This window comes from Chelonoidis abingdonii, chromosome 18 (genome assembly GCF_003597395.2).
Source record: "Chelonoidis abingdonii isolate Lonesome George chromosome 18, CheloAbing_2.0, whole genome shotgun sequence".
Lineage (NCBI taxonomy): Eukaryota > Metazoa > Chordata > Testudines > Testudinidae > Chelonoidis > Chelonoidis abingdonii.
In genome coordinates, this window is record NC_133786.1 from 9,003,506 (window position 1) to 9,019,965 (window position 16,460).

Below are 16,460 nucleotides of genomic sequence, written 5' to 3' on the forward strand. Positions count from 1 at the left end.
CAGCCACTAGAGAGGGACAACCAATAATATGCTCCCAGTGTGAGTTACTCCCACATCAGGTAGCCAAAGGCTTCCCTTTACCCCTATTCTCCTTTCAACAAGCACAGTTATTTTGGCCGCTACCAACACAATTGCTTCACAGTTCACTTTAGAGCCTCTATGTCCCCCTTGTGATACCCCAGGATTGTTGGCAGAGGCGGCATAGGGTCTTTTACCCATTTACCTGGATCCAAGCCATTAATTAACCACCTTGTACTGGTGGAAGCTGCCTGTGTGTCACAAACTTGCATAAGCTGACTGCTTTGGAAGCGTCTGTCAATTCTTGGCCCCCTGCCACAAGGTAGCTCTAATCTGTCTGACAAGTTTTTAAAAGGCAGATTTCCCTAAGTGGAGGTATCCATTTGCTGCCCTTCTATTCAGGGATTTTTTTCTCAGCATACTGGCCCACGATGGTTGCCCAGAAGTGAAACGTGCATCTGTGTTCTTTTGTGGAATTTGTTTTGCACCTTGTCTGCCTTTGCTGTCAGATTTGCTTATGCACGTGCAGTGCCTGTGGATCCTACGCATACATGTCTGGTTCATGTTCGCAAGCCTGTTTCCCTTTGTCTCTCACACTCACGGACAGCTGCGGCTCGCAGATAGGCACGTGTATGGACAGACTTCGGGACTGGGAGGGGCCAACTGATGGGTCAGCCAACGTATAAAGAGCAGAGTGCATAGGAAAAGCTCCTGCTGCTCCCGAAAACAGTTGGCATGTATGCCATTGCCTCCTTTCAGCCTTTTAGAATAGTTTGGTGACTGCAGCTCATTTTTCCCAGTCTGCCTACAAGCTTCCTTCCTCACTGGCTCTGCACTCATATTCTGCCCTCTGAGGAAACCAGGATGGCTGGCTGGATGGATAATTTGTTCTCTCTCTCTTTATCTGGAGGCTGCACAAATTGTTTGCACAACAATCCACAAGCTTAGTCAAGGCAACAACTGAAACCAGCCCAGTCATTTATTCTCGAGAAAGTTCGTGGTTCTCATCTTCAAGGTGCTCAATGTGCTGGGCCCAGGATATCTAACAGATCACACAAAGCTCTATTCGGGAGCTGTGGTGACAATTCCCAGGCACACTGGGATTTTCTATCATAAGCTTACCTGTTCCAGAGACAAGCTTTCCTGAGGGCCAGCCCAAGACTATGGAATGAATTCACCCAGAACTCAGGGTCATCGCAAACTTCCCCACCTTCCACTTCAAGTGCACTTCTCTGGTTTGCTTTCTTTAAACAGAGTGGGCTTCAAAAGAAAGAAATGAAAACAAAACCCTACTAAAAAAAATACCCCAGTGCACAAACAACTCTCCCCCCAGGGAGAGGATGAGAGAACAAACCACGTCACAATGCACAATTGGAGGCACTCAGGTATTACAGTGGTGAGGGTGGCATAAGAACCTATATACAACAGAATAAATTTCTCCAGGCGGAAGCCAACCCGCACAACAACCTTCCACAGTCGTTCTTCAGTCTTAATGGTAACTGGTTCCACATTTGCAGAACCTTATAACAAAAAGCTTTTGTCCATAACTTGTATTCATTTTAAGGTATAACAGTTGCAAAGCCTCTGTAGTGCGTAAGCTGGGCTTGTTGAATGTAGCATATTAAACAGTTCACTAGGCTTACAACAGTTCAGAATGTTAAAAATAAAATTGTACCAGCAGTACTGTCGTCTCTGCGCTGGAGCAAAGCAGGCAATTTTTGAATAAAGAAAACAGCCGCATTTGTTGGAGCTAACGAACAATGCCAAATGACACATCCTGCACATAATATACAAACTGCATTGGGAGAGCTCATTAGACTGCATTATTATCATATGCAGTCTTACCATCGGCAAGAACCGGCTTCCCCGCGGATGCATGCCTATTCTCAGCCAAGAGTGCTAAGTCAAACTGCTACTTAATCTATAGAGAAACTGGAGTTTAACATGGTCACCCATATAACTTGCTATAAAAGTCACGTCAGATCAGAATGATCTCCGTATTTATCGTTTTTAGTACAAAATGCAAGATCAATCTCTCTCTTTCTCTCTCACACACACAGAGTCTCTTCTACTCCCTGTCTCAGAGAAGAGGAAAGAACACAAGGCAATCTGAGGTGATCAGATACTATGGGGATGGGTGCATTATAGACATCCAGAGAGCTCAGACAGATATGACAGAATCAAAGGCCTAAATCTTTAAGTCAGTCAAGCTCTTTCTCAAATGATAACATCCAGTGAGATAAAACTGTCAATGACAGCCTAGTTCAATAATAGTGTTGAATTCAGATTGATTATTCAGATGATTATTACGGTGTGACTATTGCACTGTGTGCCAAATTCTCCTTTTGGTTACATTCAAACAGGTTGGTTAAACATCTTTGGGGCTGGATGGGTTAGGAGATTAATAAAGGGATACAGAGCTTTCCAATGCCAGGTCATACTCCCAGGCTAGACTCCAGCCCAGGGTAGGTGGTAAGGACTGTGATTAAAATTTGCTACCATCTGATGGTTGTGTGCAGCGACCTACCAACATGTGTCATGAACTGGGTGGTCTCACCCCTGCTCCAGCAGAGAGATGATGATTTCAACCCCACATCATTCCCGGATGCTTTCCTTGTTGCCAGTCACAACAAAGATTCAATGGAGAAAAAGGTCCCTGAAAACTGAATCGCCATCTTTTCATTTAGACACGGTCTGTTTGGGTCAGGCCTAAGGCACATCAGCAGGGGACTGTGTGGTGAAAATTGACATGATGTTGCTCAGACTGTGTTTGAGCCGTGGTAAATAGGAGACTTCAGACTCCAGGGCTGGATTGCCAGCACTAAATCATTGTTGAACAGTGTGGGGGAGGGGAGGGGAGGAAGCAGGGCAAAATGAGGTAAACTTCTTGTGGTGATTTGAACTAAACTGAAAATGACTCTCTCTGTAGTAGTCTCTTGGGTAGGAATGGTTCTAAACAGGCACTGAGTCAGTGCTGCTAAATCATTTCTTTACAAAAAGAAGGAGGTACGGAAAAACTCCCACTACGTACAGCAGACACATGGAGCCTGCCGCCTAGTCTCCCGCGAGTGGGCATCCTCCAATCATGGAGATTTTCAGGGCCTAAAGAATTCATCTGCACTGCTTCCATTAAGGATTTATCCTCGGTACAGTAGCATGCGGGCACAGGCTGTTCCGAGCGAGACGATAGAGTTCTGATAGACTGAGACGCACTGAAGATGGAGCTGAATCTCAGCATTCTAATGGACCCAGTGAGGCAGTAAATTTCACAGCAACTTGACACATTAATATAGAAGTACAGTCTGTTATATCAAAGGGAGATTGTCTTAGTCCTTAATGGGGAAGTGGCAATCCAAAAATGAAAAGTGTGTGCTGGCAATGGGTGAAAAATATAGTCAACACCGAGCGTTGAACTAAGGAAGTTTTACCACCTTATCTCTGACAAACGCCATCTCAGGAAACCATTCCTACTGCCCAGTACCTGCATTGGCTTCCAAGGGCCAGATCCCTTCTTGGGAATAGGATTGAAAACAAATAGACAATGAAAGGTTTTATATTTTTTGGGGGGAGACCTGAATATAAAACCTTCTCGCCAAGATTTTCAAACATGGCCAGTAATCTTGAATACCTCATTCATTGTGTGCCCAATCTGAGCTAGCTTAAAAGGACCAAATGGTGCACAGCAGCTGAAACAGAAACACCTAAAATTGCTGGTCACATCTGAAATTATTGGCCACTAGCTTTTTTTTTTTTTTTTAAATGGGTGCTGTCTCTGCAAATTTACCTCTGTCCACAATACAGGAAGTATAGGCCCTGTAAAAAGAAAAGCAAATGAGACTGTATCATCTGTACTTGAAGATGCATGCTTCTGACGTGACGCTCTTCTTTCTTCCCCTCAGTATCTTCCAGAACATAACCGATCCTTGACACAATCCCTGGTAGGCACTACCGGCTCTTCAAAGAAACTCTCCCCCCCAGAAAATATTGCAACAGGCAAGTAAGTGCTGGAAATGGAATGGACTAAAACATCACTTTGCATACCATGGTCTCTGGAGCACTACTTATAAGATGAAACACTTAACAGAGGGATGAGCCCTACTCAGAACACTGTATTCGAGTTACCTACCACCTTGTGCAACACACTGTGCCTGGATATGCATGGACGTTGTGATCATGAGTTGGGAACAAACCCAGCACCTTCATCCCCTAAAAGACAGTGTTCCACCGCTTGAAAAAATGATTAGGGGTATGGAACAGCTTTGGTATGAGGAGAGATTAATATAATTGGGACTTCTCAGCTTGGAAAAGAGACGACTAAGGGGGGATCTGAAAGAGGTCTATAAATTCATGACTGGTGTGGAGAAAGTAAATAAGGAAGTGTTACTTATTCCTCATAACACAAAAACTAGGGGTCACCAAATGAAATTAATAGGCAGCAGGTTTAAAACAAACAAAATAAAGTTTTTCTTCACACAATGCACAGTCAACCTGTGGAACTCCTTGCCAGAGGATGTTGTGAAGACCAAGACTATAACAGAGTTCAAAAAAATTCATGAAGGATAGGTCCATCAATGGCTATTAGCCAGGATGGACAGAGATGGAATCCCTAGCCTCTGTTTGCCAGAAGCTGGGAATGGACGACAGGAGATGGATCACTTGATAATTACCTGTTCTGTTCATTCGCTCTGGGGCACCTGGCATTGACCACTGCTGGAAGACAAGATACTGGGCTAGATGGACCTTTGGACGGCTGTTCTTCTGAACTAAAGAGGTGACTCCATTAGCTGAGATGAGTGTCAATATAATATCTTTTACCTGCACTAAAGGCACATAAAAAACAATATTGGGAAAGTATACAACTATGTATATATTTTGCATAATCTTTTCTTGTAAAGGGCCAATAATGATTTCCTGTAAAGCCTGGAAAAACAATCCTCTCCAGAAGCAATTTTGCTTTTCGATCACAGATTTTGCTGTAATTCCCTTCTCCTTAGTCCTCTCTCTGTGTCTGTAATTGCACAAGCACAAAACGGTTGTTTCTGAAGAAAACATCCCCTCCCACTTGTTGTTTCCCCACCTGGGAATTATATAATCTTTTGTTTGCGATACCATCATCATTTCCGCAGCAGCCAATTGTGATGCATTAAGGTGGTCAACAAGGCAGCAGGGGAAGAAGGCTCGGTGAGGAGCGGAGATACTGTTTCTAAGGTGAATGTCCTTAATCATGAAATGGAGAGTGCAGAAATAGAGAAAATGTATGTTATAGAGACAGAGTGGTTTGGAAACAGAATCAGTCACATTATTCACGAAGCAAGAGAGGAGCTGCACTCTAACTTTCTTTTCTTGCCCTTCCTATCAATTTTCCTTTGCAACCCCATGTTCTAGCCTTCAGGCTAACTAAGAGGATATTCCCGTGGATTACAGAAAAATGAAAACAAATGTTCAGACATCATCTGCTTTTCAGTGTTAACAGATATACATGTTCCCTGTATGGATTAATGTTGTCACAGAAGTGCAGAAAAACAGACAGGTGGACAAAAGGACATGTAGGACTCTCTCTGGACTTTTAGCAACAACCCTGGTTTGGGGCTGGTATGCATCCCAACCCACTCCAGAGGGAGCTCTGGGAGGCCCTGAGTCTAAGTGAGGCACAATGGTCCAAAGTTTCAGCTGGTGGAAATGAACTCATTTCCACTCAATGCAGTGGATCTGCACCAGCTGACACCACCAGATATTTTGGCCCAAATTTGACCAGCTTAATGGCTGCTTCAGGGAGTGCCACCATATGGTCTCCTGCACACCTGGCTGGATCTTCTGCTGGGTGTTAGGGACATGGCTTTGCCTCCTCTCTGCCAACAAGAGGGCGTGAGAAGGGAGCAGTCTCTTCACAAAAACAGGAGGTGGGGCACCCTTGCAGGATACTGTCTAACTGGACTGGGAAGAAAGAAAGAAAGAAAGAAAGAAAGAAAGAAAGAAAGAGAAGATTGATTGTGACACACAACAATGGACCATGTTTCATTCCTGACGTAACGCTACTTCAGTGACATTATACCAGGTGTGGCATAGTGTCATCTTGTGGACACAGCATGCATCTTACAGGAAGCGCAGAGGAAGTAGAAATAGGCTAGAGAGAGACATGGAGACAGACAGAGTGAGAGCTAAATCTAGTTTCATCCGTTATGTTCCTGATGTATTAGTTTAATAAAAGTCATTCAGCAAGAGCTGAGACTCCTTGCTTCCTCACCAGGGAATGAATATGGCCCAATATATTCATATAGGATAGAGCAAATTCTGTAAAACATTTCCTGCTCCCGCAAACAACCCCATGATTTATTTATTTTTTTGATGACTACCCTCATGCAGCTTTTGTGATCTCTTACTGGCCTTCTCCAAAATTTGAGGAAGTCAGTGGAAAGCTCCCATTGACATCAGTGGACTTGGGACAGGACTCAAAGCAAACATTTGAGTGGTTGAATTTTTACTCTCACCAACGTTCTGGAGGAGGGAGCGAACTTCAAACTTCCGTGGGGTGACCATTCGTGGAAGACCGATGTTAAATGCACACCTGAGAGTAGTTCACACTGAAGCGCTTGCTAGGATGATTGTGTTTACTTGGTCTGGGAGCGAGGAGGACGACAGGTTATTATTATTGTTTGTATTGTGTAGGAGCATCTAAATGCCCCAACTGAGATCAAGGCCCTTTTGTCCTCAGTGCTGCACAGGTGAACAATAAGACAATCCCTGCCCCGAGGATTTTATAACCTAACTACACAAGACAAGCAAAGAGTGGAAGGGGAAACAGAGAAACAGAGAGGTGTAGTGACTCACTAAAGGTCATTTATCTGCTTTGTGGCAGAGCCTGGAATAGTTCACAGCTCCCCTGAGACTTAGACTGTGTTGCTTCTTCTTCACACCTGCTCCAATTTCCAATACTGTCTGTCTATCAAATGCTCACACATTCTACTGCTCACAACCCACCCACAGCCAAAAAAACCCCAAAACTAAACAGAAGTGTGAAACAAATCCTTCCAATAAATCCAAGGAAATTGAAATCTCCTGGCAGATATTCCACCAGCAGACGAGAAAAGCTAAATAAGTCTAGTAAATTATTCATAGTGAATTATTCACTGAGCTCTAATATTTATATATCACCTTTCATCTCAAAGTATTCTACTTACTGAGATTTTATACAGACTATCTGCAGGGTATGCTTTGGGATCTTTACTGACCACAGATGGCCAGAACCACATTCTTACCTCTCATCTGAAATACAGCACCCTCAGCAACACAGATCTCTGCATTGGTGTGCTAAGGCATAAGTCGGTGCTGACAAAGCAAGGAAAGGCACGGCCTATGTAAGTCATCAACGACACATCCAGCAGAATGTATGGAAGGTCTCCAGGGTGTCATCTGGAGACCAGAACAAAACACAGCAGAAGAGGGGGGTCAGAACCAAGCCACAATGAAGTTCTAGAGAGGAGCATTCAAGCTAGGACCTCCTCATGGCAGAATATTCTCTGGAATCTATCCAGGTACTTATAACCCCCTGTAATGCTATAGCATCCAAGCACTTCATAGTCATCTCATCATAGCCAGATCTTATCCTCATGACATCCCTGCAAGGTAGGGAAGTAGTATCCCAATTCTACAGATGGGGAACTAAGGCACCAAGTGACTTGCTCAGGGTTACACAAGACTTCAATAGCTGAGTCAGGAACTGACCCCGTCTCACTAGACCATCCTTCCTTCCTTAGCCTTGGGCTAAAGCTGGTTTTGCCTAGTTGCTGAGTCCAGAGCCATAAATTCACATGGAGCGGTCTAGAAAAAACATCCCTTGAAGCTGAGACAAACATCTCAGGGTAATACTGCTTGGGCTACCAAAGATTTAACACCAAGGGAAGGAGTAACAGAAAATGCTGCTTAAATAGCAACTACACTTTTCAGTTCTATCACATCTTCCATCTGAGGCTCTCTAAGCACTTTACAAGCATTCATTGATCAGGCATCGATATTCCCATTTCACAGATGTGGGGAAAAAAGACAGAGAGGTGAAGTGAGGTGCTCAACATCACACAGCTAATCAGTGGCAGCGTCAGCAAAGTCCTGGGAGACCAGGGGGCCTTGACCCTCACTGCTACACCAACCTTAGTTAAAGTCCCCATTGAATCTAACAGAAATCCTTGCTGTGGGCTTTTTGAGCCATCCTTTGGGATTCAGTGGCGAATACTCTCCATGCTATAGAATTCAGTGCTAGAGGGTGGGTTCAAAAAACCCATAGAAAGATCATTCTTTATGAAAGTCTACAGGTGTTTAGAATCATTTCTAAAGGACTTGATTGCATTTCTGTGGTGCCCACTTGATTCATTCAAGGGGATTTTTCCCTAAAGACACACACTCCTTACCATTTCAAAACTCAGCCCAGCAACTGGTTGGGAGGGAACAGGGAGTGGCTGGGAAGAAGGTTAACAGCTGAAGTGAACTGAAGAGGAGAAAGGAAGTGGCATATTTAAGAGAAAAAAATAGACTTGATTGCTCTGGTAAAAATAATCTTGAATTCGTGATTGCTGGATGAAGTGAAATAGGTGCACCCACGTCACATATGGAATGGGCTCCCACTCTGCCACAGAGAAATCTGAGCAAGTTATTACGGAGCAGATGTTCTCAGCAACACCTGGCAGCACAGCAACACAGCTCCTCCGTGTTGCTGAATCATGTGTTTTCATGAATGAAAACAATGCACTGCTCAAAAACTTGAATTAACCCTTTGAGCGGCCTGCAGTCCCACAGCTACTGGCAAAGGGCTGTGATTTGGCAAGGAAGGAGGACAGCTTATTACAGCAGCTGTGCCTCCTAGGCAGCGCTGAGCGTTGGAGACTGGAGATGTGAGCATTGTCAATAACACGGAAATGGTCTTTTGTGACATTTAGAGCAGTGGAGAAAAACAACTTAAGGGCTTATGTAGCAATATGAAGCTAGGACTTGCCATACCGGAACAGACTAATGGTCCATCTGGACTGGTTTATGTTCTCTGATTGGCCAATGCCAGATTTTTCAACAGATGATTCAAACCTCCACAATGGATCCAACTGTGCCACAAAGAGGAGGAAAGGGAAATTTCTCCTCAAAGCCTGGGGGACGAGGAGCTGGTTCAGTGAATTTAGGAGTTCTTGAAAGCTCCAGACAGGTGCTGGATTGATAGTTCTGGTGATAGAAGAATTCTATTTATCTAGGAAGATAAATGTAACCCTGAAGCAAAAGGCACGGGTACCACTCACTACTCTGAGGTTTAAGGGGGAATTACGTGGGTTTCTGCCCCAATGAACCTATCCAGCAAAGGCACTTGCAATGCAAGCTTCTCCACACTCCTCTGCCAGTATGCCTCAGCCATGAAGAGTAAGAGACGAGCTAGGTCTCCGTGGCCCATTCAGCCTTTTGATCTTTCTTCCGCCAGGCAGGGTACTACAGCTGTGTGGGTTTTTTTTGTTTTGTTTTATGTAGACACCTATGCACGAACAGCTGGATTCACATGCCCAGTTTCTTTCATAACAGGCCTCCAAACATCTGTCAAGCGGTAACTGCTTTCAATGCCTCCCACCAAGAGCTCCAGACATGAAGGTGAAAAGCTCCTGTATCCCATTACCAAGTCTGTGAGCCATCCAAGTCCCCTGATGCATGAGGATTGATAGCCCTTGTAATATCTTGTATCCTGGCAAGTGGAACTGCAGATGCTATTCTTATTCACATAAATGTCTACAGTAATCTTTTTTTGGATTATCTTTGATATTCTATAGTTAAAGATGACAGGGGAGGGGGAAACAAACCACACAACTCCAGTATGCAGATAGCATTCAATATTTATGACACACCATCTTTGCCACTAAATATAGAACATAAGAAATGATCACTAGACAAATTTGTTAACATTCAAAAGCATGGGGAATAGTGAGAATAGGAATGTCACTTAGGCAGGAAAATACAGTACTATTATCTGTTATCCTTTTCATTGTGTTAACATCTTCTCTGAGACATAATATGCTTTATAACAGCTTGCCACAGCCTCATCCGTTCAGGAGCTGTTATTACTAATGCACTTCCTAATGTATAAAATATTTAACAAAAAAAGGCTACACGCCCCTCCATTTGTTTCGTGTGAATAAAGCCATTACAAGAAGTCAACTTGAAGGGATTATTGGTTGAATAGATTAGGTTTCTCCTAAAATTGTAATCAGGTAGGAGGTCATGTCTTCTGAGTTCTTCTACCAAAGATTCAGGAAACCGAATGCAAGATGGAGAGCGGTGTGGAAAATTACTGGCCACCAAAGGAGTGCAATACTGCAAGACTTTTTTATGTCACGCCTCCCCTTCCATCATTCTGCCTTGTGCTGTGATACTGACTCACCTCAACAACTAAACCAGGGTTCATCCTCTCCGGGATTTGGATGGTAGAGTCAAAAGCCAGCATAGGCCTTTGCAGGCAGTTGGTGGTTCAGCAGGTGGTGCTACTTCTACTGGGTTAATACAACTAGGCTGGGTTGCTGGATATGCCATCAACCATTCTACCAGACGTGACATGAAACTGCAATACTGATATTTTGTGATTAGTAAAGCCCATTTCCCTCCTCTCCCTGCCAAAGACTAAGGTTGTTAACTCTGGGGTCCTGGCCAAATTCTGCCTGGGGTAATTACATTCCACCTGCTTATATTCCACCTCCAGAAGTGATTTGCCTCAGAGTTACCAGTGACCTATGAGAAGGTGGCATGATTTGGCCAACAGTGTTTGCAAAGAGGGAGGGTGGCTACTTTACTTCTTTGGTGGAATAGAAGGCCATGCGGGGGGAGTGGGGGAGTAGTAGCAATGTCATTTCCAAAAGGTGACTGTCAGTAGCCATAGGTACCGTCCAGGACTACCGATTACTCTGTATGCGAACATTAGGCAGCATAGTCTGTGATAGCTAGAGAGCCAGGGAGACACCTCTGGGGCTGTCTGCGCTCAGCAGCCTCAGTGAAGAAGCTCCTTTATATTCATTATAACCGAGGCCCTGCACACAATGTAGTGGTAGCAGCTTCATGAGTTTCTTTTCAGCACACTAAATCCTGATTCCACTGAAGTCAATGACAAAACTCCCCCCTGCCGTCAATGGGAGCGGCTGTGGCCCCTTAAAGCTCAGGGATGCTTATTCTCCCTCGCTCTGCTGTAGGAATACAAGAGTTCTTTTGTCTCAATTATTCTTTCACACTTTGGAACTTCGTGTGATGCTGGTAGACCAAGTGCGAGCTCTGGCCAAGGCCGTAGGAGTTAGCTAGGAACTGACAGACTTATTCCCGGAAACCAAAACAGCTCCCCCGTATGCTAGTTTTGTCCAAAATAGGTACTAGTCTTACAAGAACATATTTCATGTTTAGACTATGAGCTGCTTGTAAGTTGCTGCCTGCATTATTAGCACTTGTATTGGCTGTATTTCATACTATAAGGAAACAGGTAAGTTTTGCTTTATAACTGGGAAAATCTTTACTCTGCACTTGTGATTCCAGGCCCGGGAATCCTCTCTCTCCCCAGCTCCCCCTATTCAAGAGGCCTATCAAGAGTAAATGGGCCATTAAGGAATATCATATGCAAAGGATTGTTGAATGGCCCTATCACACCTCGGAAATGCTACCTCCAAAGGAGCTCTGTTCATGGACTGGATGGTCAAATGTAAAATATAAAACAGGGTCACAAGAAAAAAAAAAAAATCATCCCTTTGCTGTTTGAACTCTCACAGGGCCAGACACACTAAAATTAAGCAGAAATCACAGAGTCAACCTGACAGACATTTTGAACGGACAGAGTATTATGTCTCTGTCCCCTTTTGGAACTATAGATGGTAACTCATTCGTGTGTCTGTGTTTCCTTGCTTTAACCTGTACATAACTATTTTTCCTAGTTAATAAACCTTTCGTTAGTTTATGACAGAACTGGCTACAGGTGTTGCCTGTGGTGTGAGATCTGGATAAGTGACTGGTTTCTTAGGACTGGGAGCACTCTGAATGTTTTGTCATTTTGGTGTAAGTGACCATTTACCTCAAAGCCCAGCTTGCCTGGGTGCCAAGAAAGATTGGAGAGCCTAAGGGGACTATCTGTGAGCCCATGATAAGACTGTTACAGTGATCCAGGAGTTCACATTTGTTATTCAGTTGGTGAAATCTAATTATAGAACTCATCACAGTTTGGAGGGTCTGCCCTGAGGCGGACACTCATGCTCCTGAGCCACTCCAGACAGCATGACACTTGGTTTGTTCAGGGCTTTGGGGAGGGTGAACTATGAGTCAGAGCTCTAGTGTGCTTCCATTTAGTGGGCAATTTGGCCTAATAGATAGATCTGTGGACTACAGTCAGGAGACCTGGATGCTATTCCTGCCTCGGGTTTCTGGGTCACCTCCCTGTGCCTCAGTTTCCCCATCTGTAAAACATGAATAATGACACTGTCCCCCTTCTGCAAAGTGCTTTGAGATCCCTGGATGAAAAGTAATGGGGAAGCTAAGCATTCTGTCTATTTTATTAATAGTCTTGTTTTCCATGTAAAGCATTTCTATTAAAACTAAATGGAATATGAAACAAAATCTCAAGAAGCAAGTCGCAACACATTGTTTAACAATCTTATTTGAGCACCAAGCAGCCCTTAGAGGATTTCATGAGCACAGTGTAATATTAATCAAAGATAAGTTAATACATAATGTTTGGTGGGCCAAAAAATGCATTTAAACTGTAATTTCTTGTTTGTTCAAAAAGCCAGAGAGAGATATTGAACATGTAAGTGACGCCACTAAATTCAATAACAATAAGCCCTTGATTTATCTCCTCCCTTTACAGTTTTAGACCCAAATCACCTGATGTTCTGATTAATCTTTTATATTAGAACTTGGTGAACGCTCCACAACAGCTTCCATGAATACTTATTGGAATTTTAAAACAAATTTGCTTCAATTGTGTCTGTGCCTTTCCTGCTGTGAATAGCCTGGAGAACAAGGCAGCACTGATCACAGAAACAAGGAATTTTAAGAAAATACTGCACAATATGGGTGTGAATTTCAAATCTGGAACAGCAAATGTTTACACCAGAAACTGGATTATAATAGTCACACTCATCCAGTCAGGGAACTGAGCCATACTATGTGATCTATATAACCAGTCAAAGTATCTTGAGCAGGGAATAACTCACAACAAACTGATCACAATCAACAGACCAATTATTCACAGAAATTATTTAACAAATAAAGTCTAATAACAAAGGCACTCAGGAAAATTGTGACCTGAAATACTTGGTTAGTTCAACTTTGTTTTGCCGTCAGGAGGCAGCTCAGACAGAAAACTGAGATCCTGACCTCTCAAGGTCAAACAGGGCTCTACCCAACTCTGTGGAAGCCAATGGAAATCTTGTCAGGGGCGGCTCTAGCTTTTTTGCCGCCTCAAGCACGGCAGTCGGGCAGCCTTCGGCGGCTTGTCTGCGGGAGGTCCCCGGTCCCATGGATTCGGCGGCATGCCTGCAGGAGGTCCGCCAGTCTTGCGGCTTCATCATACCCGCCATCGAATTAGCACTGAATCCATGGGACCGGCGGACCTCCCGTAGGCAAGCTGCCAAAGGCTGCCTGACTACTGCCCTTGCAGGGACCATCAGGGCACCTCCCGCGGCCTGCCGCCCCAGACACACTCCTGGAGCCGCAGTTGAATGCTGCCATGGCCTGATTGGGAGTTTGGACTGGACCTGAAAGTGCCTATGGTGCTTTTGGAGGTCCTGATTCAGAAAAGCACTAAAGCACATGCTTAAATCCATCCCTCCTCAAGACATCATGTATGCATGTCCTTAGCTTTAAACGTATCCTTAAGTTCTATTGTCTTGGGACTTAAGACTGTGATTTAGGGCTGTCATCAGAAAGGAATGCTGTGCTGAATTGGATCCTGAAAGAGACGCAGAATTTTCATGAGTGTTATGATTTGTATTGCTGTAGCGCGTACCCTGGGGTATGTTCACGTTGCACGCTAACCCTGAGTGTGTGGGACTGGGGCTTATGGACTCAAGCATTTCCAAGCCCGTGCTTGAGTCTCCACACTGCGTTGTAAACCCAGGCTTACAACTGCTGGACCCGAGTCTCACAACCATGCTCACATGTCCAGCTCCAGGGTTTTTGGAGCCCCAAGCTGGGGGGGGGGGCGGGGGGGCAGAAGCCACAATTGTGATCGGTGGCAATTCGGCAGTGGGTCCTTCCCTCCGTGAGGGACTGAGGGACCTGCCGCCGACTTGCTGCCGAAGAGCCGAATATGCCGTCCCTTCCTATTGGCCATCCCAGGCACCTGCTTGCTGCGCTGGTGCCTGGAGCCGGCCCTGCTGTCCACAGTGAGCTACACAGACCTTCTGACTCAGGTCTGAGGCTTGAGCTGTTCCACATTGCAAAATGACAGGGTTGGACCTGAGTCACAGACGAACTCATGCTCTGATGCACCCCCTGAGCAGAATCCTAGGACCTGGGTCCTGAGTGCTTGCTGATCCGAGTCAGATTGATGTGTGTGTGGATGGAAGCGGGGCTTGGGCTTAAACTTGAGTCAGAGCCCAGGCTTAGCGTGCAGTGTAGATGCAGACCAGGATCCCATGGTGCTAGGTGCTGTACAAACATAAAACAAAAACTGTGCTTTTCCCAAATACAATATGGGGATAATCATATTGCAGCTACATACAGTTCCAATATAGTTCCAACCACACATGGGATTTTTGTCCTAAAATGTCTGGCTTTGCAATGTGTCTGCTAAACAACTTCCAGTTTCTACCCTGAGAAGACTTCATTACAGCGGTGGGTGAAATACTGCTTGATAGAGGTGCGTGGCACAGACACCATTTGTAAAGCAGCTTGTTGTTTGTGAGACGCTAGATGAAACCTAAATATTATTACCGATGAATATTCCCTTGCTGGCATGTGCTACAAAGCCAGGGAGGATGAGTCATGCCTGCTCCGACAGACACAGCTCTCACCGACTGTCGCTAAAGCCTTTTGTGAGAGACAGCACTTTAGTAATTACTGCGCGATTATTTACTGAATGTAGAGCCGAAACACATAAAAACACAGAGGCTGACTCATCTCACAATCGCACTTTTGCACGGATATGTTCTGAAGATGCTCTTGGCAGGAGCCCACAGATAGCGCAACAGTCTATTTTTAGCCTAGATCATTAATGCTGCATACCAAGCAGTAAAGAGGCTAAATAAGCTTACAGAATTGACACCCACCACCAATATCCTTCCTCTTTATCATTAGTTTTTAATCCATTAAAATATACTTACTTTTAAACCTTTCAAGATGATAGACAGATAGAGGGGTATGTATGGTAGATGATGACAGACAGACAGACTTCTTGGAATGATTGCTGATTACCTTGGTCTTTTGGAGAGGGAGGTGGGTGGTATATTTTATATCTAGTTTACAGTCATATTATCCCATAATAAAACCTCCATGTATCACTCCTTGTAATTGCAGTGGCATGGCCAAATTCCAGAAGGACCAGAACTGCACAGTTTGGCTTTGGATGTGATCTGATTTTGCCCAAAGCCAAAATGAGTTCACATGCAGGGTTTCGCTTCTAGACCCACTCTGCGCACCATTCTGATCAAATGTCAGCGTTGCTGCTGGTAAACTTAACCAACAAGCAGTGTCCATCCATGTCTCCAGGAAGATAATGGCTTCTATCACTTTGAAAACAACAAACAGTCTACATAAATGTATGAGCAAATTAGACACGGTCCTTGGGCTTCTGCTAGGAGAATGGAGCTCGGCTGTTCTCCTTGGTGGCAGATGACAGAACAAGGAGCAATGGTCTTAAGTTGAAGTTGGGGTGGTCTAGGTTGGATATTAGGAAACACTATTTCACTAGGAGGGTGGTGAAGCACTGGAATGGATTACCTAGGGAGGTGGTGGAATCTCCCTCCTTAGAGATTTTTAAGACCCGGCTTGACAAAGCCCTGACTGGGATGATTTAGTTGGGGTTGGTCCTGCTTTGAGCAGGGGGTTGGGTTAGATGACCTCCTGAGTTCTCTTCCAACCCTGATATTCTATGATTCTGGCAAGTTACCAATAAGCCTCTCTCTGCCACACATTTAGGCTGCATGCGTGCAGACACACACAGCTCACCCTTTTCACTTAAGCCAGATTTGGGCTAGCCAACAAATGTGTGTTCTTTGATGTGTGAGACTTGTTCTGTGGATGGCTACTTTGATCCCACCACGGCTGATGAGATTCAGAGCGCAGCAAAGTTTCTTCTGTAAGGATGCTGCCCTAAAGCATCATCATATTTGTACACAGCTTCCACCCACGCTTAGCTTTCACTCAGCAAACTCGTGTTTCTTGGTGCAAGCCCATGGAGATTCAAGGCCCAAGGGTTATCCCATGGAGGGAGCCTCACTGGAGACTAATTATGC

General features: G+C 44.6%; 1 protein-coding gene across 3 annotated transcripts in view; it reads right to left on the bottom strand.

Annotated features, from left to right (window-relative positions):
* Nucleotides 1–16,460, bottom strand: part of LOC116837739 (opioid-binding protein/cell adhesion molecule homolog) — a 703,728-nt gene that overhangs the window by 105,101 nt on the left and 582,167 nt on the right. The window lies entirely within an intron of this gene.